The sequence below is a fragment of the Protopterus annectens genome, chromosome 1.part0 (genome assembly GCF_019279795.1).
Source record: "Protopterus annectens isolate FY-2018-M chromosome 1.part0, PAN1.0, whole genome shotgun sequence".
NCBI classification, from domain to species: Eukaryota; Metazoa; Chordata; order Ceratodontiformes; family Protopteridae; genus Protopterus; species Protopterus annectens.
Window position 1 is genome coordinate 217537980 of NC_056725.1, and position 26421 is coordinate 217564400.

A 26421-nucleotide genomic window follows, 5' to 3' on the forward strand; every position below is an offset into this window, starting at 1 on the left:
ACTGGTATGAGGCATGCTTCTAAGTATGAATGAAAGCTAGCTGCTTCACCTGTTACTTCTTTTGGAAGTGCTTTTGGTTACTAACACCACCTACTTTGCATATTTCATTAGTACTGAACATTAGCAAGCTGCGTGAGGCATTCATTTAGAAAATGGAACTGTTAACTTGGTTTATGCAAATCAGACGGAGAAATCCAAACATGGATTGGCTGGAACTTTGGTGCTGATATTCTCATTGGGTGAATAATTCTGACTGGCTTATATATACAGATGAATGTCCTATTTGATTATATGATCTGAAGAAGAACTATTCGAAAGCGCTTATTGTATATTTTTGTTCTTATTTTGTCTTATTTTATTCCTTTCATTAAATTCTGGATTTTAACAGAACTTTTATTATTGGATTGCACAGACAGTTCATTTGCTTTTCAGCACAGTATTAGCCTGGGTGAACTAGCTGCCATTTGGTGTATACATGTAAGAGTGTGGGGTGTGTGTGTGTGACTCGGTTGTGTTCGTAAGTGCAATCTAGTGGAGTGTGGACAATGCATGTCAGATGTATGCGTGTGTGTGTGTCTGTCCATGTATGCACAAGTGATAGTAGGATTGACCACATGATGGTAATTTCCCTTGGGATTTTGCCGTACATGGAGTGAGACATGGGACACCAGGATAACCTGTCAGGTATGTGAACACAGGACAACTGATAGCATAACATGGTCTGCAGCATGGAGCATGCATTGGGAGGTGCAGTACATACCAGGTATACACATCATATTGCCAGCAGCAGATAGGTAACTGGCTACCCACATCTGCAGCACTACAAATGCAATGGAGAATAACCACAACACATCGGTGAGTGTATCCAGGTAGTACTGTCGTCCGCATGATGGGTAGCTTGTGCAGCAGATGTGGCATGGACTGAGCAAGACTGTAGTATGAGGCTCTGGTGTGTGGCATATGTAGTGAATGTAGCAGCCCCAACCATATAGGGGCCTCATACACCATTACTGCCCATACACAGGGTAATACAGGGTGACAGCTGTGAGGCCATGTACAACCTACTCCACTCAGGTCAGGGAGGCGATGAAGTAACAGATCAGGTGTGGTAACCACACTTGTAGGCATGGAGAGGGATGATATGTTAATGGAATGTAGTGATGCGTTTGTATTAGCAAGTGCCACGTTGGAAGGGGAACATATGTAACTGACTGTGGGACTGTCTGCAAACTCAGGGAAGGTGAGGTAGTAAGGTGGCTGTCAGTGTGAGTGTGTGTGAGTGTGTGTACTGTTATGCACTGCTGTACAGGTCTTAATGTGTGTATTTGTTTACCCCACAGGTGGAGAGGTGGGTCAGGGTCCCTCCTGCATGCATACTGAGGTAGGTGTCCCTACAGACACCGATGATGATGAAGGTACAGGTGAGGCACAGGTGGGGTTATCAGAGGCTAACACTGTGCCAACGTGTCATCCCCCTCCTAGCCACCCCAAGCCTGCACACAGTTACAGTGCCCCTACAAACCCCATCACATGTGGTCATAGCAGAGGGACAGTTGATGCTTGGTGGCAATAGACAGGAAAGTTTGGTGTCCATGCCAACTGTGTCGAGTTGCAGTCAGCATAGCCAGATGTCTGGAAGGCCACCACATCGGCAGATGTACCATGGTGCTCATGGGAGGACTGCAGGTCATCCTGCCCCGGGCAGACGTGCCACAACTGGTACCACAGGGAGCATGTTTCAGGCTGTAATGGAAGCACAGGCACATATGGAAATGCACTCCAGACAGGTCCTGAGGCTGCAGAGGTCTGCTTTTGCAGCTGTAAGTGGCACCCTCCATGAACTCGCTGTTGCCTTTCGTGAATATACTGAGGTCATGGATAGATGGTGGGGTGAGATGGTTGGCCTCCTTGACTGTGGGACCTCTGTGCTAGAATGTGTGGTGAGAGTGGTGCAATGTCTGCATGGATGTAGGCCAGAGACACCAGCAGCTGGCAGTTAATATAGACATGCCAGGATGCACAGCCACTCCTGTCATGGCAGTACCAGCCCCAGCACACCACATGGGCTGCTGTCCACACCACACCACAACAGGCCATGTGCACATGGCCCTGGCCAGGCCCAGGTGGGACATTGTTCCAGCAGACATATGTCATCATCAAGGGAGAGTAGCACCTCAAGGTCTGTACCTACACGTGCCCATGGAATCCCTGGTAGGCACAGTCGGCGTGTTCATGGCCAGAGGCACTGAGCTTCACACCCTGCCAGGTATGGTCTGCAGCTGTCCAGCATTACCCATGTGGGGCAGCCACATGGCGGAACTGTGTGCATGTATACCCACACACTATGCAACTACACCTGGGGAGTCCCCATGCCAGCACACACCACATCACCATGCCTCAATCAAGGAACCACATCCCTCGCCCACACACATGGTGACTCATGTTTGGACCACCCTCGGCCTCTGGCATACCTGCAACACACCCTGTGCATATGATAATACCTGTGCCACATCCCTGTCATCCATAACATCGATGCAGGGACAGGCTAACATGGTTCTGATGCACAAGGTGACTGTAATGGGGTGCCGCAATGTACCACAGTGTAGAATGTAGTCAGGGGTAATGTGCACTGCATACATGTCAGGTAGTGTAGCTATGCAGCTAGGATGACAGTCACACACCCTGTGCATATGATGGTACCTGTGCCACATCCCTGCCATCCATAACATCAATGCAGTGACAAGCTAACATGGTTCTGATGCACACGGTGACTGTGATAGAGTGCCACAATGTACTGCAGTGTAGAACATAGTCAGGGGTAATGTGTACTGCATACATGTCAGGTAGTGTAGTCATGCAGCTAGGATGCATCTCAGCTGTTGGTAACACCAATTGATATCCCCATACTGTCATCCATTTGTGCTGTAGGCATACATGTGTCAGCAGGAGGATGGTCCACAGTCATATTCCACAGGAGTATTTCAGTGTGGTGATACCATTACCGTGACATATGTGGTGTATAGTTGCACACATGCCACAGGTATGTATAACAGCTATTGGCCATGCAAACATGACTGGTGGCCTGCTGGTACAGGTATAATCTGCACCTTTATGTCTACCCATCCACATGCATACAAATCCTGACTTGGCAACACTGTGTCTAGACCCCAATCCGGGTATGTAGTGTTACTGAACTGTGTGGCTGTCATTGGACACACAACATCATCTGTAGGGTAAGGTGTGTACCAGGTCACGTGCTACATGCAGACCATCCACAGACACGTACAATATGGTAATGGGGGGTATAATGTTTGTATGTGGTGTATATATAGTGTGTCATGCCATCATATATACATTGACCGATGCATAACGGGTAGACACACATCCTAGAGACCTGGTTGTGTAGTTGCTAACTAACTAGTCCATGTGTCCAATGTGTTACAGGTAGGTTATACACAGCACATGTGTAAGTGGGCCGTATCCTGTTCTCTGTTACCTGTATGGGTGATGATGACATTGGCCACCTGAGAGTGGTACGTGGGGCCATATACCAGGTGTACCATGGTATAAAGACAGTGTACACAGCACCCACATACCCCACTGGGTATTGTACACACTAGAACCCATCTAGATACTCTGACACCCACTATAACACAGTGGCCACGACGCAAAAACAATTCATTGCATATCACAACAGTGGTACTACAGGGATATGCATGTGATGTGCATGCCACAGGCATAGTAGGGTGTTGCATTGCATTGCCACACCTATGGGCAACAACAACAATATCCTTACTACTGTGTGGCAATGTGTATTGTAATAGGAGTATGTGGACTCGGACAGGTGTACCCTACAGATATGCACACATGCACATATACACACACGTGGAAGACCTCAATGGGACTTCCATGCCTACCAACCCATTGGTGCAACACTGTTGTGCTGGTACTGCAAGGCACATGTAGCTGTTAGATAGTGGAGTGTAACAAGCTACATGCTACGTTAATGGGGTTGAGAGGCACCACACACTATATGAGTCATATGAATTGGCATCCTCCCTAGCCAAACATGTCCACCCTGCAATACACTACAAAATGTTGGCGATCCCATAACCACGGCCAGTGGAAACATGGGCACATGATGTTACCTGTACTACATCCCACCTGTATGATGTCAGGCTTTTATTGGTAACATATCATGCAGTACGTTCTGGCTCCCATGGGGAATGTATTATGTGGATGCCATCAACATTACCAGGCTTCAGATACACAGACGCAGATATGCAGATACAGGTATACATATACATCATTTATATATATATATATATATATATATATATATATATATATATATATACATGTGACTGCACATACACATGCAGTTATATGTACAGTATGAAACATAAGCGGTAGGTGCACACAATATGGAACAGCCACTATGCCTACAGTTGACCCCTGAATGACTGGACACTGTATGTGCCACCCATACAAAATGACAGTCGTTGCCTGTAACATACACCCAAAGAGTGGTCATAGGCGAAACAACACCCACAGATTTGCTGACATGGTAACCTGTCATCTTGTACTATTACAGTTTTACATGCCATGCCATATAGCTGTTCAGACACTGACAACTATATCAATGGAGTGATGCTACAGTGGACCAGATACACTCAAACAGTAGGTTGTAAATGTTCACAGCTGTTGCTGTCCAGGCCAAGCCATTCACATTGTACAATAGGAAAGACACACTCAGCCAAAGAATACCTAACAATCGACAGTATATACTCCAGGTGTGTAGTTCAGCAACCTCTATCTACACACGGTACAAACACAGTAGGTGGTATGGACGTCTTATGATCACATAGGTTGTAACTGATACATAACTTTGCATGACTAACACCACCATGTGCACACCAACACATAGAATGGTTTGTATGGCAGGGGACAGTAGTCTTGCAGTACCCAGATCCATGACAGTAATGTGTATATAGGTGAAGTATGTGGTAGTGTACATCCAGATACCTTAAGGCAGCTCAGCCCTGATAATCCCACATTTTGTAGCAGCCTAGGTCTTTTTTGGTTCTCCCCTGGACTCAATTATACAGGGCCATATACCACTGTTACATACATTGAGCTCTGAAGTGCATGAGGTCACACATGTATTGTGTAGATGGCGCCCACACACATATATGGACCCAGCCCCATCATATATGTGGGGATTGCAATGGCAGTGGATTGATGGCAGACATGGTAGTGTGTTATACTCCCAGCCTACTATGGATCAACCATCGACAGCATGACATATGTGCACAGCTTGGTATGTAGGTGATGGACAGAGGCTGGAATACAGGCGCATATGCGGACAACTATTGCCATACACTACATAAGGTGCAGGTGTTACAGGATAGTCTGTAACATATCCTTAGTCAGGGAATTGCTGGTATGGACAGCCATGGATGTAGCCATGTACCTGTAACATGCAACATACACACTGCCAGTGTATTATCTGACACAAGACCTGTGTGGTGGACAGATAAGACATGATAGGCACAGCTCCAGCTGGCATGAGGGTAGGCCCACAGTTGTGTGCTATGCAGACAGACTGCATTCCATGGCAAACTAGCATGTACACTCGCACCCTGTAACACCAGCACTTTACAATGCATAACACAACTCCACTCGCAGTCTGTCTGTACTTCCTGATCCTCCGACAAATATGTGGCTACCCTGAGTGTTCCAGTTCTCCTGTATGGGGTATTGCTACATGCTGTCGGTAACACTGCTGCCCGCATACGGGATGGATGCCCATCACACAGGAGATGTAATGGGACCACACACACATGATGTGGGGATCAATAGTCGGTGGCTGCCATGACAGTGTTAAATGGGTGTATACATGTTTAATCATACATCTGGTTATCTGGATATGTAAATGTACATATATTCCCACCATAGTTCCTGGACATGAAGTGTAGGCCACCCCAGCCCGTATGTTCCCAATGTCATAGTTGCAGGTGATGTCAGGTATCTCTAGCAGGTATACTAGTAGGCTATTGCTACTGTCCTTGGGATTGTCTTCACAGACATGGTGTGTGTGGCAGGTCACATCTGCTCATAACATGTGTGCCATTGGTTACTGAACAACATCCAAAGGACATCAGTGTACAGTACTATTGACCAATATATGTGGGGGTCTGACACAGTTTGTACATTCCAGAGGTATACACCTATGCCCTTAGTGCTACACATGTGTACCATGCCTCACAATATGGATGTGGATGGCCATGTAGATGGGTATAACACATGACAACAGGTATATAATGTCCACCATAGGTCATGCATTCACACATCCCTGCCTGGCCTGTAATGGTATGACCACTGGTACACGGATGCCATGGCCACATACTACACAATAGGTATTGACATACATCCGCACTGCATCCCACTGCCCTGCCTGACATACATGAGGTCCGGCAGTGGGACATCTGGCTAGCATCTGCACATGACATTCCACTAGGTAGGTACACTCAGCTGCTAGGTATTTCAAAATGCACTGTGCAGGCTGCAGGCAGACTGGCTCAACACTAACCTACACCTCCCAAGGGGGAATGCACATGTACCTGCATATACAGCAGGCTTCACAGGCATGTCACAGCACAAGGTAGGATACACCTGTGTGATAGTGAACACAGCCATAGCCACATATAGTTAGCTAGCATGGTATGACAGTATATGGACTATGTGTTTGACACCATCCTCATATGTGCCACTCACAGACTACCCTACATATACTGGCCTGCCACACAGTTTGATCTGGTGGGTGTCTGTGGTATGGGACATGTGTTTATGGCCCTACAAACATGTATGCCACTACAGTACCATACAGTGGGGCAGCATGTAACATCTGAAAGTAGGGGAACTAGAACAATGTCATCTACCACAGTCTGTACACAGGCTAAGGTACATATCAACACTACACACACTGTCAACATTCACCATAGGTACACAGACCTCAGTACTGTATGAAAATCCTCAGAATGTGCAGGTAATGTAATGTAGCCCCTACTGTACATAACATGTGTAGCAGTCAGATATATCCTTGGCTTGTTCTCAGCCATGATGCCACAAAGTATGGTGTACAACACATATACACCACTTCATGCATGACATATGTACAAAGGTTGACAGAGGTATGTCTGGGAGAACATACACAGGGCCAATATTGACATGTTGCTGTGATGACCACATATATTAAATATTGTTACAGGGTTGTTGCAACATATGTCCTTTGAGGGATATGACGTCTTTGACTACCACATCTTTCTCCATCTACTGACTTCAATCCTCACACTACCTTCAGCAGTCGACAGCTACTTGGTCCATGGGTGACACATGCAGCCATGGACACAACACTGCCCAGGCTGCAGATGACCCTGCAGATGGTGATTCCCCATCACCATGAAACTGACATGGCAGGTATTGAGACATGTACATCAGCCATATCCACACAAAACACTGTGAAAGCAACATTACTCCAAATGCAGTATAGCGGCACTTACAGGCTGTAGTCAGGTCAGGCACATCCACCTCCCATTTGATGCACTGTTTCCACAGTGTATGTTGTTAGAGGTACACCACAATCTCTCTAGGATGCTGTTTGGCACACAACAGATCTAGTTCCTGCTCACAGTGGGTGACAAGGACCAACACCACCATGATGTTCTTGGGTATTGGAGTGTGTTTCTATACAATTGGTGATGGGGATGTTACAACTGCTGTTTCACGTGCAATAAGCTAGGGAAGGGCTGCAATTCATGCAGAGGTCATCAGCTGATCATGAGCATTACTTACATTACACATGCTGCTGCCTAAGCAAAGCAGGTGTAGGTCTCCATGTCCACCTGAGAGGGGGTGGGGGATGCAGACAGAGGCTAATACATGTCAGGGAGGGGTGGGAGAGTAAAACTGAGACATGGTTGTGTCACACAGCTAGCAGCCCAGGGTATCAACCCTCTGATGACTAAGTAGGTTACCTGTTGTGGAGCACTTAGAACATATATGTGATGGTGAGTGACATCTGCAACAGGGATACAATAGCTGTACTGTAGGTGACATACACATGCCTGTCGACATGAACAGGTGCCAGCATCAACACAGCCATACTCTGACAAGGACACACACACATTAACATACGTGGCAGGGCCAGGTGTACAACTTATCGGTAGTGGGATTGCCACATCACATCACTGCGCAGGTATCCCATGCACCACACAGGTCATACAAGGGCTGTAAGGGTGAAGGGTATGAGAAGGTGTCTGACATCAGACAGCATGCTGCAGTATGCCCATGGGGGTTGTAGGGAGTCTGGATGTAAACATCCACAGCATGCAACACACACACAAACACACAGGGTGCCATTACTGACATGCATGTGTGCATGTCTGCACAGGTGTGTGGTGTTTGACTTTGCCAGATGCCTGTCCACGGCTAGGCGATGGGTGTACCTTGGCATCAGGCTGCATGACAATGGTCTGCATTGTGGCTCAGGGATGTAGTGTCTGCATTTGCCCACATAGGTGGGCATTGTATCCCCCATCCAGTCACCTGGGTGACTACTGTGTGTGGGCATTGCTGTGCATCGCTTGCCATGTCTGTGTTCCTTTGTCCATGACATGGACTGCATCTGGGATGTGCACACCTCCCACATGCATGTACAGTGACATGTGGAACTGTACCTGGGGTGTCCGGCTCATGTTGTGAACACAGATTATCATCAGATGTGCCAGTCCTGCTCACTTGGGGCAGGAGCTGGTAATGACCAGCAGCTTTACCCTGCAGCTACATGGTGCGCATGCTATTAGCATTCCTTGATGTCAGTGGCATCTGTCCATATGGGCATGTTGTCAGGCATGGCATGTCCATTGTGGGTCACATGTAATGGCACCACAGGTGGTGCAGTTGTCCATTGGAGAACATGGGGGAGGTGCACTGTCTGCATGTATGTGCATATTAGAGAGATGGACTGGGTGTCATGCCCTCTGTGGCCCACCGCTGTCACTCCATAGTTACTATCGGTAGCCAATGTGCAGTGTACTACTCACATATTGGCTGTTACCTAGGCATGTGTGTGTATGTGTGTGTGTGTGTGTGTGTGTGTGTGTGTGTGTGTGACACATGGGGTGAGAGTGTGCTCTGGGTAATACTGGTGTTGCTAACTGTGATTGCCTGGCCTTAATGTCACAAGTCTGGTTATGGCTCTGCACCCTGGCCTCTCAGCCAGGTACAGTGGACATTGTGATATATAGTATGGCTACCATGTAAGAAAATGCAAGACCCACTCCACATTGGCCACAGGTGTCACAGAGTCACAACCACCTCTACACCTGATACAAACACACACTCACACCTGTCATATTTGGGAGTAGAAACCCTACCTAACTAGTGTATGATACTACAGCACTATGCAGTTATAATAAGCACCACGGATATTACTGGGGTACTCTTTGCACGAAAGTGTATTACACACTGACTGACATCAGCAGGATTGCCAAAGTAGGGCTTTGAAATGACTGCAAGAGACTATCCTAAAATGCATTGCTCCCTACACAGACAGTAACACACACAATACACCCGGAACTGCCATGTGTGGGGATGGAACCCAACCACACATCTAATTCACAATACACCAGTATGCAGTTGCAGCATGCACTATGAAGATTACTGGGCTACAGCTCTCCCAGGGGAGTATTTCTAGGTGGGTGATATCAGCAACCTGTCAGTGACAGACAGACATGCACACATAGACTCACACAAGCACAGTTGCCACATCTGGGGTTTGACTTCCTACCTAACTACATTATCACACTACAGCAGTACGCAGTTACAGCATGCACTATGGAGATTACTGGGCTACAGCTCTCCCAGGGGAGTATTTCTAGGTGGGTGATATCAGCAACCTTGCCAAAGTTGGGTATGTGAAATGTACACGGTGTGAGTAACCTAAAAGCATTGCTCTCTACACAGTCAGACAACCACGCATACACGCACAGTTTGCAGGTCGGGGGCTAGAATTCCTAACTAATTATTTAATCACACTGTGACCATACGATGTTAAAGGATGCACTATGGAGCTTACTCGGCTACGATTGTCCAAGAGGTGTATTCCAAGTTGCGTGACATCAGCAGCCTTGCCAAAGGAGGGCATTCGACTTGTAAGGGGTGTGAGTGGCTTAAAAAGCATTGTTCTCTACACAGTCAGTGACTGACAGACACACACACACAGACTCACACACGCATAGTTGCCACATCTGGGGTTTGACCTCCTACCTAACTACATTATCACACTACAGCAGTAAGCAGTTTCAGCATGCACTACAGAGATTATTGGGCTCCAGCTCTCCCAGGGGAGTATTTCTAGGTGGGTGACATCAGCAGCCTTTCCAAAGTTGGATATGTGAAATGTAAGAGGTGTGAGTAACCTAAAAGCATTGCTCTCTACACAGTCAGTGACAGACACATACACAAACAGTGACACACACTCACACACACAGTTGCCATGTCTGGAGTTAGAACTCCTATCTAACTAGTCTATCACACCACAGCAGTACGCAGTTATGGAAAGCACCACAGTGATTACTCGCCTATAAGTCTCCCAAAGGTGTATTACACATTGGATAACCTCAGCAGGCTTGTCAGGGTACCGCTATGTGGTTGCCAGTGTGTGCATGGCCCATACACCATTCATGTAGGGGTGACATGCCACAGGCGGCCACACACGGGGTCATATGTCACAGGTGCATGTCTAGGGTAACTAGCTGACTATGTCCTTGTACAGCCATGTTGCACAGCTGACACATGGACCACATAGTTTGTGGTGCTGATAGGTACTAGTCGCTAGTAACTGCAGTATATGACATCTTCAACTGATGTGTTTGGGGCCCTTTGGCTGCGTGCTCAGTGGGACAGGCATGGATGGCTCCTTGTCATGGTCAACCTCTTCCACACATCTATATGCATCTACCTTTGGTGTATTATGGTGTGTTGTCCTTACATATATGTCTGTATTCCTATCCACTGTGTGTGCAAGGCATGAGTGGTGCATACTGACATGTGTCTGCAGTAACTATTGCAACTGCTGGATATTTCTGGTCCACTGGTGTTTGCATACATGGCCTTCATGTGTTTAAGTGCGTGAGCATGCCCTGTATGACCTTTCAGTATGTTGATGACTGACATTGCCTTAATTTCTCTAAGTGTGTGAGCATGCCTAGTAAGGCCATTTGTTATGCATGTGTGGAGCATGTCCAGTGGTTTGTACTGCACAGCTGACCTTTGTGTTGTACACCGACAGGTAGCATGCTGTGTCTTTAGAGTATCCACCGATCATTTGGCATTGACTGTTGCAACATGTCTGCATAGCCGGGGGTACACCTGACTATTTCTATGTTTCTACACAGGAGTTGGGGGGGCACACCTGACTGTTACTGTATTTCATTGTGAGGTGGGGGGCACACCTGACAGTTGTGCACATTTGCTAGGACTGTACTGGTATGTCCTGTAATCTGATTCTGTCAGTGGTCTTACCCATCATGCTGGCTACGCCATATCGGAGTACTTCCGTTCTTATCTTTTGATTGCATACACATTAGTTTCTGACTTCCTAGCTGTCACAACTGAAATCCCACTACCTGGCCTGCTGTAGTTTTTCCATGTAGGCTTGGGTGGGGGTCAGCCATACCCCTCATTGAGGCCATAGTATGGCATTTGTTTGTGTTTGTCTACACCTGTCCTGCTGGCTGTGGCTGTTGTTGGGTATGTGACCCCCCCTCCTGACTGGCATGTGTGAGTCACTTATCCTGTGGGTGTCCCAGTATTGCGGGTGGTGCTGCAGGGCTGCCTATATTGGATGCACATAGTACACTGTCTACGCATGGTAAGGCACAGGTAGTGTAATGCTTGGCATCCCTTTTACTGTATTTGAGTCAGAGATAGGTGCTATTCCCTCAGTCCCTCCTGTGTCAGTGTATGTACTATGCATTGTCTCTTTGCCAGGGCCAGGGCATAATGGGCATGCCTCCTTCTGCCTACTGGGGCAGGCTCAGGCTGTTCCTCCTCCGAGTCACTCTGTGCCTGCGCAGGCCTTGGCATTTTTGGGGGGCTATATGGCCCTCCCCCTTGCTGCTCCTGCTGCAGCTGTTTCCGCAGAATCATATTGTGTAGCATGGCACATATAAGGATGATTTGGGTACATGTAGTTGGTGAGTACTGCAAGGCTCCACTGGATGTGTCCAGGCACCGGAACTGTGACTTGAGCATCCCAAACACACGCTCTATTATGATTCTTATTTGTGCGCGTGCCTCATTATGGAGTTCTTGTTCAGGTGTGTGTGCATTTCTGATGGGTGTCATCAGCCACGGCTCCAGTGCGTATCCAGCATCCCCCACTAGGTGACCATGTGGGATGACCCACTGGCAGATTTCTGGTACAGCTGCGTCAGATGCCAGATGTGGGAATTGTGATAACTTCCAGGGCAGCCAGCACACATGTTCAGTATTATGCCCTGGGCATCCCACCAGACCTAGCAGTTGATGGAGGGGAAGCCCTTGAGGTTGATGTAGACCCTTACCCTGCACACCGGGTGGTGCGTGCAGTCTATTGCACCCACTACCTCAGGGTATTCCGTTATTTGGTGGAAGAGATGCATACTGCTGGCCAACGCCTCACGGGTGAGAGGGAAATATACGTGCTCACCAACATGTGCTGCCATGGCATCCAGGAACTGGTGGAGTACCCTGGATGCTGAAACCTGTAAGATTCCCCATCATATCCCCAGTTGGCCTATGGACGGTACCTGTAGCTAGTATTCTTAGGCCTACATATACCTTCGTTTCCACTGGGATGAGTTCCCCTCTGTTAGTTCTGTGTGTGAGGCATGGCGAGCACAGCTCAACAATCTGCTGTAGGAGGTCCCTGTCCAACCTATAGCACTCCACTATCTCCAGCTCAAGTAGCCCTTGGTAGGTCACCCTGGGTCTGTACACTCTTGTCCGTCTCCTCACTGTGGGTTGGTCAGCAGTATTCCCATCCTTGCCACCCTCAGCATCTTCCACAAGTTGTATGATAGCTATTGCAGCCCCTAACATTTTGCTGTTGTGAGTGTTAAAAGTTCCCGCTTGTTTACACCAGTGGAGTAGGGTGTGGGAAAAAACTGGAGGGGTAGGTGTTTGCATAGATTATAGTGGCGTTCTGGGCTGGGCTGGTCTGCTGCCTGTGTAATTGGCTGGTTCCGATCCGTTTCACCTGGCAGCGAACCTAATACCCCTTGATTAACTTCCTACTGCTGCTTTCCCTTCCCATTGCCCTTCTGATTCATCCCGGGGGTGCGCCGCACAATCGGTGTACTGCAGTGTGCACACTGCTACTATTTCCTGGGTTCACTTCCTTTATCTTCCTGTAGATCCTGTTGTATGGCTCGCACACCCGCTTACAATGTTTCGTAAGTGCTGGGCAGGTTTAGATACACTTCCTGGCTTTGCTGTGCTAAGCTGGATGCAACCCCGAGCCACAGGACTTCAATCCACTGACACTCCCACACATGATGTCACCTGCCTCCTAGTCTTGCACTCAGCTATTCATACTCATACACTGTTGGGACCTTCCACACATGCTGGGGAAAACCGGGATTCACCATCCTTCCTCTCATTTGCATAGTATTGCCTGCTAATGCATAGTTACATGTGTCACACTGTGCCTCCCCCCTTAGCAACCAGTACTAACTGGCCAGGTTGTCTTTTGCCTGCCATTGACTTACATGGCGGAATACAGATTTTAGTTAGACTGTTTTGTTTAGGTTTATTATCTTATTTCCCCACCGGTCCCATTTGGGCGCCGCTGCCCTATGCTTCAACGGACATGATAGGCAAACATATCATAAAAGTTGTATTGTGTACATTTGGCATTGTTTGCAATGCCAATGGCCTTCGACTTGGCCATCGGCATGCTTCCTCAATGCTATGCAGCCTTTATTTGGAGCTGTCATAGCTCTGTTTTGGAGTTTGCAGTTCCATACTCAGTTACTAACCGAGTATATGTCTCCATATTACGCTAGTCCTGCACGCCCCGATTCCTGCTTCCTGGATGGCAAATTTACCTCATTTGCATGGTTTTCACCTGCGAATGGGGTGATTTGCATACGGGGGCTGGGAACATGCAGCACTAGTGCTACAGTGCTCACTCACATCAGATGTGCACGTACGTGGATCGCTCAGCCGCCATATTGGCAAAATTTCATTTAACACTAATCAAGCACGCTGTGCAAGCTTTTGAGAAATCTTCCAAGATATATTGCAGTCACATTTCTGTTTAAAGAAAGTTAGAACAAGACTCTAATAAAATGTTAATATACATTTTTAATCATTCATAAGAAAGCTTTCCTATAACTTTTTAGTGTTGCCTAGTGCTATTAAGAAAACTGTAACAGTAAATTTTATTTCCTATAAACTGCAATTACATTTCTGGATGCTAAGGAACAGTCTGTGTGACACACTAATACTTGATGTATCTGCTACTTATTTATTTAGCATTTGTTTACTGGGAAAATCCAACTTGTAACGAAGCCAATTTTCAGGGGAGGCCTGGGGAGAAATGCTCTAGATTATATTTACTTATTTGTATATGAAGACAAGGAAAATGTACCTGGGCTGTAAAAGCCACTTTTCAGGAAAAACATGGGAGGAAAGCTTCAAACAGTTACAAAGAATACTACAATGTATTTTAAAGAGAATGTATTATTAATAAAGTACAAAAACAATAGCTTCATATACTTACAGTAAAATAGAGTTAAAAAATGTTCTGGCAAATTAGTACAAAAGTGATGAATATGCAGTTACAAAAAAAGCATAAATTGTGGAAGAGAAAGAACTCCATTGCTCATGTTAAGGGCTCCATTAAAAAGATATGCTTACATGATGCCATATTTTATGATTCAGAGATGCATTCACTGCAATGAAGAAAGACCTCAGTAACTGTTAATTTAGATTTCTCTGAATTGCTGTTAACCACTGTGAGTGGAGAGCGGCACTTTTGTATGGTAGATAAGAGAAGTGGCCGCTGCATCATGTTGAAATGGGTACCCCACAATCACTCTCTCACACACAATACACACATTTAAATACACTCACACACATACCCCATACACGTTCCTTCATTCTACACGTCTCCAATATCTCCTTCTTCTGCCATTGTAAATCACAGATGATTTCAGAAAGTCATTAATACCAGACATTAGAGTTTTGCACTTCATATCCTTCAGCAAATCTGTAATATACAAAAGTTGTTCTGTTAGTGACTTTCCAAGTTTGTGGGAGAAATACTTCAAATCTGTACCAGATTTTCTCCTACCATTAATTTTTGTTCTTTTTTGATTTATTACACTACAAGGTTGAGAGCTCTGTCTAATGTTTGCTGTTCCTCGTACATCATGAACTGCTGCAGGCATTAAATAATACCTGGGATCCTCACTATTTGTTAAAAATACCTTGCAGCACTAACTTATTTGTTAGCTCAGTAAGCTGCTGATGAGATTTACTCTGGCAAATGTGTAGCATTTAAATACCACCCACTCCTTTGTCATAAACTTTATTTTAATTTATGAGTTTTATTTCGTACATCTCTGATTTCTAATAGTGGTGCAAAGGAGTACTACCAAATATGGGAGGGTACAAGCTTGGAATAACTTTTAGTGCCTTTAAAGTATGTTACTTATAATAGCAGCCCTTGTGTCTAGTGGTTCGCTGGACCAGTTTTTCTTTTTTCTTTTTCTTTTTCTTTTTTTTTTTTACTTAAAAGTCTTTAAGGCACACCATATATAGTAACCCCATCCCTGTAATGTTTAAGTGCTGTTAAGACATGAGAAGTTATCCTTGGTATATACTGTTCCCTCAACCCATATCTGAAAATGTATCCCTAATGGTTACTGGCTCCCCCAGCTCTTGTCTACAGAGTTATCCTTGGTGGCTAGTGCCCCACTCCCCAATTCTGCAGACTTTGCTCATTAGTCTTGAGTTGTGTGGAAGTACAACAGCCTCCCAAACTCACACACATATATTCACACATTCATTGCACACACACACACACACACACACACACACACACACACACACACACACACACACACACACACGCGCACACGCGCACACACGCACACACACACACACACACACACACACACACACACACACACACACACACACACACACACACACACACACACACACACACACACACACACACACACACACTAGATGCACCCTCACACATACAACCCCAAAACCCCCTAACACTGCCTGACCACTAAACTTCCCAGCACTTACTTGTATTCCGAATGAGTTCTTGAAAAAGTCTCCTACACAGGAGACAAAAGTGCTTGGATTTAACTCATTTGGATTAATATTATTCATTTATTCATTTATTTATTTATTTTTTTTTTTCCTTTGCGTGTTGTTAATAAATTGCTTTGTTACATATTATATGCCTAGTGGATTGTTTTTTCACCACTGAAGCCATTCTGGTTCATCTGTTTTGCGGCTTTTTGTTTGTATAGTTTTCTTGGGAGAGGCCTTCAACTCATGAAGGAATAAAACTGTCCAAAATAATTTTTGCAGCTTGGTTCTGTGGAATTCACCCCAAGGAAGTTTTGAAATATTACAAAAAGGTGCAACAAGACAAGCAACTGCATTTAACTTGCTTATTTCAGAACAGAATCATCCTGGGTATATTAGAGAAAATATTTGTAGTTGTATAACTAAACATTATCACATTTGAAAGGTTTAAGAGTTTTAAGACAGGTTAATTCACACATTGAATATTATCTTATTTGCCAGTTACCTTTCCCCTCAAACATTTAAAATACATGAGAAGTCATATACCCTTTGGGTCACTTTAAGGTTTATTTAGTGATTTTTGGATCAGGTTTTTCCTGTTTTATGTAATGAAGTCTGAGTTCTGCCTTCCATTAATTAAATTCCTTCTGCTGTCCTCAGGGGCGGCCTTAGGTCAACTGGTACCCTAGGCAAAAGGACTCCATGGCACCCCCCACCACATCACCTGGTGCTCCCAACTTGGTCTACCTACTCCAAATAAAAACTGAAAAAGTGCCGCTGCTACAGCGGCACCCTAGGCAGCCACCTAGTTGGCCTATGCCTTAGGCCAGCTATGGCTGCCCTTTAGTCTTTATCAGCTGAATATGAATTACTACAAAAGTATTTCCATCCATGTTTTACTTTGCTGACTATCTTTTTCATTGAAGTCCCTCATTTTAGGTGATAGGATACTACATAAATCCCTTCAAACTTAACATCTCATACTCTCATCTTAAATTTGACTTTGATTGAAAACAGGGTGAGGGCTGAAAAAACTGAGTTAATGACAAAGCTTGGATGGATTATTACCAGATTGTGTTCTAAATGTTTTGCAAGACCAGACATATTTATGGAACAATGGCCCCCTGGAACTTTAATGTAATGGCCATGTTACATAGATATGGAGCTGCAACACCCATAACATAGGCTAAACTGGAGACTTTGACACTTACATCTACTGATAATGGCGTCATGATTACATAAATAGCAATGGTTTTAGCAGACAGCATTGCTTCAGTCCTAACAGAAAATCTTTGAAAGAAAAAGGAGATAAAGATCCATTCTACATGTCCTCAAAGGAAGTAACTTAATAGCACCAGAAGATTATATCTCTAAACATTGTGGAAAAGGGTATGGTCAGCTCATAAATTCAGAACCCTTTGTTGTGTATAGTGCCAAAGCTAACGCTTGCTTTGCTTGCTTTCCATACGTCCCCTTGAACTGACCAAGACATGACATTTTGCTCCTGACTAATCTATCCTAAACAAAGATGGACTGGTCCAGATGCATGAACTTTAGTAGATAAGACATAAGCCTCAAAGCCCAAACACCATATAGATGTACACACTTTAAATAGTGGGAAGATGGCATAATTGTTAAGGTGTTTACCTTACAGATGCAAGGTGCAGGGTTTGATTCTCACATGGGGTAAATGGCTAGGCTTGAAATGGTTCATAAGGGCAGTTAGCCTAGTTCTAACATTTGAATTTAATAGTAGCAATAGCATATAACTACCATGGTGCATCAGAACTTTATATTTTATTTATTTTCTGTCTTTTCATTGAAGCCCCTCATTTTACGGGACAGGATGGTATATAAAGCCCTCCATACTTAATGTCTTATACTCCTATCTTAAATTTGACTTGAGACTGAAAACAGAGTGAGGGCTGACAAAACTGTGTTAATTACAATGTTTGGATGGATTAAAACCAAACTATTCCAAAGTTTTGCAAGACCAGACATATTTATGGGACATTGGCCCCTGCATTTTTAATCTAATGGCCATGTCACATGAAGAAAGTGTGACTTTTCTCAATGGAGATGTACCACCCACAGTTTAGGCTAAAGTGGAAACTTTAGCACTTAGATCTGCTGAAAGTGGCTCCATGATTACTGTTTTCTGTGTACAGTGCCAAAACTACCCCTTGCCTTACATCCCTTCATATGGTTCCTTGAAATGAGCAATACATAACATTTTGCCCCAGAATTATCTGTCCTGGGCAAAAATGAATTGATTTAGATATATGAACTTAGTAGATAAGATCTAAGCCATATAGATATACAAACTGCAATTTAAATTTAATAGTGTCAGTAGTATATAACCACCTGGATCCATCAGAGCTTTATTTTTGTTGATTTATTTATCCTTTGTTGATGGGGTTAGTCCCTCTAGGCTAATAGTCTCTTTTTAAGGTACACCCAAGATGGGATTTGTACTACTAGGGGAAATCTGGTCAAATCAGCAGGAAACTTTTTCTACTCATTAGGAGAGTGTTCGTTCTAATTCCAGCACAGTGGCAGCTGGGAGAACAGTGCTCACTGAGATCCAAGATGGCAAATAGCACAAAGATAAATGCCGTTGCAGTGTTTGAGGCTTTGCAGGGTTCTGAGGACCAGTTTTAGCAACAATTATTTGTTTCAGTGGAAGCAAATGTTCAACACAATGATGGATATTTTATTACAACTCTCCATTCAGGAGTATTGTGGGATTATATTTTAGGTGTATGGTTGTTGCAAAGTGGACTGGAGAGTAGAAAAGATATTTTACAAGATGAAATTATGGAAAATAAATCCAAGGATATTTTAAAAGAAGACTGATAGAAAAAGAAATCATATGCCTAGACTTTATGTAAACTACTAGGAAAGCAATTCAGAACAAAGAAGAAGAAATAGTTATAGCATTTGGGATACTTTAATGATCCAATCGGGAGTGAAGGCTCATGAGGTAGTGTAATTCTTATTCATAAACAGAATTCTGTGACATTATTTTTGAGACAGGTTCAGTTACAGAAATTTTTTGGGGAAGCATGAAAGGAAAGAGAACTGTGATCCATAGAATTCAAATGTGGTTAAAGCATTTCATAGAGAAACAAAAAAAAATACATGTTCAATTTCTAGCTAAAGTTGAAAAAGAAATGTTAAAGAAACATTTAAGCAAATTTTGGAAAGAAGTTATGAACATTAGTAAAGAGTATGATAACAGATGATTACTGATTGGTGGATGGGACTGTCAAATTGTACTATAAATGGAGAAAGAAAAAAATATTCATATCCCTAGTATGATAAATGTAGAAGGTAACAGGGTGTTGTAAAATATTGGAGACACAAACTGAAACATGATTTTTTTTTTTTTGTGGAAAAGATATCATTTGATAGCTAACTGTGATAAGATGAAATGTTACATTTATGAAGAGATCATGAGGCAAGAAAGTGTGAATTGAAATGTTATAAATGTAACAAAATTGGGCATTTATAGCTGGATTACAAACTAGTAGAAGAGGATGAAGAAGAAAACAAAAGTGAGGACAGTATGTGGAGAGAAGAAATGGTCCAAATAAAAGATCAAGAAAACGTAGGGAATCAAGATCAGGGTAAAACTAAAGATAACTATAAATAGTGCTAACTTTACCCCCCTCTCACCCCCTAAAGGGCCCATATCTATACAGGAAGAATGCAGAGTCCCTGTAATCACAACTAAACAGGTAAAAGCTGCACTCTCTAAAGCCAAAAACACAGCATCCATGGGACCGGACAACATCCCAGGCTGCGATTTACACGAACGTCAGAACGAACTGGCTCCCCACTTAAGCACCATGTTCAATAATAGCCTCGCATCAGGCTTTGTGCTCACTGAATGGTGCACAGCAACAGTTATCCCACTCCACAAAGGGGGAGCCACCACTGATCCCGGGAACTATCGACCTATTAGCCTGACGAGCCTGGTCTGCAAGGCTATGGAACGTATCATCATGGAACTCATAAACAAAGACATTGGTAACCTCCAAACTCTGGATCCCACCCAGTTCGGGTTTGTGAAAGGCAGATCATGCCTCCTGAACTGGATGGACTTCTTTGAGGCAGTCACCAAAGTCGTGGATGTGGGTAAGGTGGTTCACACAGCCTATCTTGACCTCGCCAAGGCTTTCGACACCATCCACCATTCTGGAACTATAGCTAAACTCACTAAACTAGGTATAAATCCCTACATCACAAGATGGGTTGCCAACTGGCTCACTGACAGAACCCACACTGTAAAAGTTGCATTCTCCAAATCTGACCTCAAAGCAGTGACAAGTGGAGTACCACAGGGTTCCGTCCTGGGACCTCTCCTGTTTGGTATCTACTTTTCTGAAGTACAGGCTAACAGAAAAGGCCTCTGGCTAATGAAGTTCGCAGATGACTGCAAACTAAGAGCCATAGTCAAGTCCCCAAATGATGTGGACATCCTACAGAAGGGCCTCACTGAGACAGATGCCTGGTGTCAGAGCCATGGCCTCAAGCTCAATGCCGAAAAGTGCAGTGACATCTCCTTTGGTAAAAACTCTGTACCTATGAACTACCACATAGGCAGCAATCTACTTAACACCAAATACGTGATAAGAGACCTTGGGACCCAGGTGGACAGCAGTCTCTCCTTTGATAGTCACATCACCACAGTTGTCAGGAAGTCTTTCTACGTGGCTCACCTCATCATAAAAGGGTTCTCATCCAGGAAAAAAGAGGTCATTGTTCCCCTTTGCTCGTCACTCATTAGACCCATTATACAGTACAACTCCCCTTTTGGAATGTACCTCACAAGACATCTGCAGCAGCTGGAAAGGCCACAGAAGTACCTCACAAAGAGGATTACTGGCCTCAAACAAATGCCTTACACTGACTACCTCAAAAAACTCCAGCTTTACTCAGTAGCATATCGCCTACTCTGAGGTGATCTCTGCCTAACATATAAAGCTGTCAAACCCAGAGCTGTTGGACATGCTACACCTAAAGAATTCCCAATCCCTCTGAGCTACATGCTCTAGGGACCTAAACCTTGTCACCACAATAAACAGGACACACTGGAGGGATAGATTCCTGTCCAAGAGACTCCCTATACTCTGGAACAAGCTACCCATAGGTTCATAGGTTCATAGGTTGGTACTAGGCTATCAGCCCTAGGGCCTATACAAGCCTAGCCATAACAATTCCCTGGCTATTTCTTCCCACACTATTTACTTCCCTGGACCCCTGTCTAGCAGGTCGACTGACGTGATCCCTGGGGTGAATTTCCTTTCTCCCATCCAATCGTCAAGGTTCCTTTTGAAGAGGGCCAAAGAGGCACTCTGCTTGACATGTATGGGCAATCTATTCCAGAGTCTGGGGAGTCTCTGGGTCAGGAACCTATCCCTCCAGCATGTTTTGTTTATTGTGATGACAAGGTTTAGATCCCTGGAGCGTGTGACTTTGAGGGATTGGGATTTCTTTAAGTGTAGCATGTCCAACAGCTCTGGGTTTGACATGGCCTTGTATGTTAAGCAGAAATCGCCTCTGAGTAGACGATATGCGACAGAGTATAGCTGGAGTTTTTTAAGGTGGTCTGCGTAGGGCATCTGCTTTAGGCCTGTGGTTCTTTTAGTGAGGTATTTCTGCGGCCTTTCCAGTTGTTGCAGATGTGTTGAGAGGTACATACCAAATGGGGCGTTATATTCTATAATGGGTCTAATGAGGGATGAGTACAGTGGGACAATGACCTCCTTTTTTCTGGATGAAAAGCCCTTAGTGATGAGGTGTGCCATATAGAAGGATTTCTTGACTGTTGTGGCGATGTGGTTATCGAAGGTGAGACCACTGTCCACCTGTGTCCCTAAGTCTCTTATCACACTTTCATTGTTTAGTGTACTGCCACCTATATGGTAATTCACAGATACATGTTTTTTTCACAAAGGGGATAACTATGCATTTCTTGGCATTGAGCTTGAGCCCATGGCTCTGGCACCAAGCATCTGTTTCTGTAAGGCCCTTTTGTAGAGTATCCACATCATTTGGGGATTCAATAATGGCTCCCAGTTTGCAGTCATCTGCGAACTTTGTTAGCCAGAGTCCCTTAGTGTTGGCCTGTACTTCAGAAAAGTAGATGCCAAACAAGAGCGGTCCCAGGACTGAAACCTGAGGTTTATGTCAAGCAAAGTTCTTCATTAGCAATCTTCAAGAAAAATCTTGATGAGTGGATGGGAAATAGGAAATACACCCCGGGGATCACTTCTGTGTCTCTGCTGGACAGTGGCATAGGAAAATAACTTTCTTGGGTGGCATAAGCTATGGAACCTTGCTGGCTAGGCTTAAGTAGGCCCTTGGGCCGATAGCCTAATACCTACCTATGAACCTATGAAATAGAAGATATAAAAGAAGATTCTGAAATAAGTGATAAGGAAGACATAAATTGCAAAATAATGAAATGTAAAAAGAATTCTATTGGCAAAAGAGTAACAAACAGAAAGAGAAAGTTTAAAGGCATAGGTGGAAAAAAGAAAATCGATAATGCAAATGAGATAAATAATTCAAATTTACATAATTTCTAGGAAGTTACAACATAGGCATAATAACAACTTTAGAATTCTTTCAGTAAATGAAAATAGTATTAAAATATAAGCAGAAGAATAGGCATTGTAAACTGGTGTACTAAGTGTGATGTTGACGTAACAATATTGGAAGAAGTAAGATACTTGACACAGGAAGAGAGATTACAAAAAAGATCTTTGGATAGGAGATACAATATGGAACCTAGGAAATGGACTATTTTCTGGCTTAGTTATACTTTCTAGGAAGTCAGTGAAAATATTGAATATAGTATTGGTAATGACAGAAATATTAACTGTTGTAGATCTCAGATAGCATAATCAGGTTGATAGAATTATAGCATTGTATGTCTATGTTACAAATAAAGAAAAGGAAAATGCATTTCATAAAATTCTGGATTATGTAGTTATTAATAGGAATATAATATTAGTGGGACATTTTAATTGTGATTTGAGAGGAAAATAGAAGAGAGGACATGATAAAAAAATGTTTGAAGTTGTAAAATGTGACAATTTAACGATATGGAAATCTATTTGTGAACATATAGTTGAGGTGTACATAAAAGTGAAATAGATTATTTTATTATATCAACATATGTAAATACAGCTGAGGGGGAGACATTTGTAACATGCCTTTCAGATCATTCAGCCATATGGATAGAGATCCAGGAAAATGAGGAGTTTATCAGATTGGGAAAATGAAAATGAATAAATGAGAAATTACAGGATGCAAATGGAAAGAAAATAAGTATGGAAGTATGGAAAGATTACATTTCTACTAGTGTGTGTTACAAAAACTCATCTGAGTGGTGGCAAGCTTTTAAAAAATAAAACAATATTTTTTTAGAATTATCTGATTGATTAAGTAGCAATTTTAGAATACTAGTAATATGAGAGACATTAAAAATGATAGAGGAGAGGTAAGAAGATCTCAGGAACAAATTATGAATATTATAATAAATTATGTAAAGAAAATGTTTCAAGATAGAAAGCACAAAAAAGGAATGACGTTAAAAAATTAATGCACAAGAAATTAAAGAATTGAAAAACAATATTTGTTTATATGAATTAGATAAGGTACTTGTGCAAGTTAATTTACAGTCAATTTCAGGACCATATGGAATACAATACCAATTTTATAAGAATTTTATGGACTGGCAAAAAAAAAACACTTCTTAAAAGTTATGAATGAGTCATTAAATGAAGGTTTTATGTATAAAGATTTATGCAGTGGCATACTTAAATTTGTATGGAAAAAGGAAGACAAAAATAAAATTAAAACTTGGAGACCTATAGTACAGAACAATGAAGATTATTTGAGATTTATGAAAATAATTCAGAAGAGAATGAAAGGTAAAAATGAAATGTATTATCGAAGACAGTATATACAGTTAAAAGGGAAAGGGATGTCAGGAATTGTTATCAATAGTGAAGAAAATTGTGGATAGTATTATAAACTGGACAGATGAAACCAAGACAATGATAGGAAATTTAAATAAAGCATTTGATGCTGTACCACATGAACTTTTGTGGACATTTATGGAAGAGTATAACAATAGTGAGAAAATCAAGAATGTACTGTACGTTGTTAGGCATATAATAAAATAAAGTGAGACTGTTAGTGAATAGACAGTTAAGCAAATAAATAGATATAAAGAATGGCACATGTCAAGGATGTCCTGTGAGTAGTATATTATTTGTAACAGTTATGCATGCATTAGAAATGTAACTTTGAATGTGGAAGATGCAGTTTATATTACTAATGAAGGGATAACAATTCTAATTATGTTTATTTATGCAGATGATATTATATGATTGTAAGAAATATCTGGATGAAAGAAGTCATATGTTTTGTACATCAATCTTTAAACAATAGGCACAAGTTTAAACAAAGAAACAGGTAAAGGACTGTGCAATATACTAAAGATAGAAGGAGTATATTTTTCAATAGAATACCTTTCTGTGTTAAGAATAAGATTTAGGGGTAAAAATGTAAGTGAGGAACAATGAAATAGGGTAATAGATGAAATAAAGCAGGTTTGTTGTTTGTGGGAAACATACAGGTTTATTTGATTAATTTGGTTATACTAGGAAAGATTGCATATTTACCTAGTGTCTATATGTTACCAATAATTGATGAGAAAGAAATGCTACAAGTATTTTTTTTCTTTTATATGGAGTTCAAGACTAAATCCAGTGAGGAGATGAGTCTTATATATGGAGAAGTCTTAGGATTAATAAACCAATTGCTTATGCTGCTTCTTTGAATTTGTGCAAAGTTTTGTTTTACATAAATGATAAAAATGAGAAGTTAGTAGCAAATTTACTAAAGTATAAATATGAGTAGCATTAGGACATGTTAAAAAAATCAAGAGGAAAGAATGTATAAATGAAATAAGATGTTAATGAAGAAAAAATATTTTGTGGAAAAAAAATTTAAATAGAAAATGAGAATAGAGTGTGTTACAAAAATATCATGATGCAATATTATTATGTTAATTCTTGGGGTGAGTTAGTGATTGAAAAAGTTAAAGCTATTAAAGTGCAAAAAGCACGGTGTAATAAGCAAGTAGAATGGCATTTTTTATGGAGAGTTGTGATGAATAAATTACCAATAAAATTAAATATGGTATATAAAAAAATCAGTAAAGGGTATATATATATATATATATATATATATATATATACACACACACACATATATAGATCTACTTCATATGTTCGACATTTCAAAATGCCGAATTTCATATGGCCGAGACCATATTATGATCGACATTTGAAATGTCGAACATATGAAAAACAAAAGTAAAAAACAACAAACACTTACCTAAACACTGCTAGCAGGGGGCAAGCCCCTCTGCACCCCTGTGGGGTCTCCACCCCCACCACCCCCATAACTTAACTATATCAACTTCAGGATCACACTACAGTGCGGGAATGGAAGTCTTTCCATTCCGCACTGTACAGAGATGCCGGTTCCACATTGTTGGCATTTCAAATGTCGATCATATGGTCTCAGCCATATGAAATTCGGCATTTTGAAGTGTCGACAATGTGAAGGGGAAGCATATATATATATATATATATATATATATATATATATATATATATATATATATATAGTGGTAAAGAAAAATCTACAGAACATGTTTTCTTAGAGTGTGTAAGGCTTGTAAAATGTGGGAAAAATGATGTGAAGAAAATTTCTTTGAAAATATGAAGGAAGTAAATGAAATAAATATGGATAATATTATGTATAGATATTATAGCCATAAATATTGAAAATATGTTAGTAAAATAGATAAAAGATTATTTTACATTGTTGAAAGGATAAGTGAAATATATATATATTTTTTGCATGTTACTATGTATGTTGAACTTTTTTACTTGCTTAGCTTGTAGTGTGAATATTTTCTCCCTTTGTACTTGTTAAACTTGTACTGTA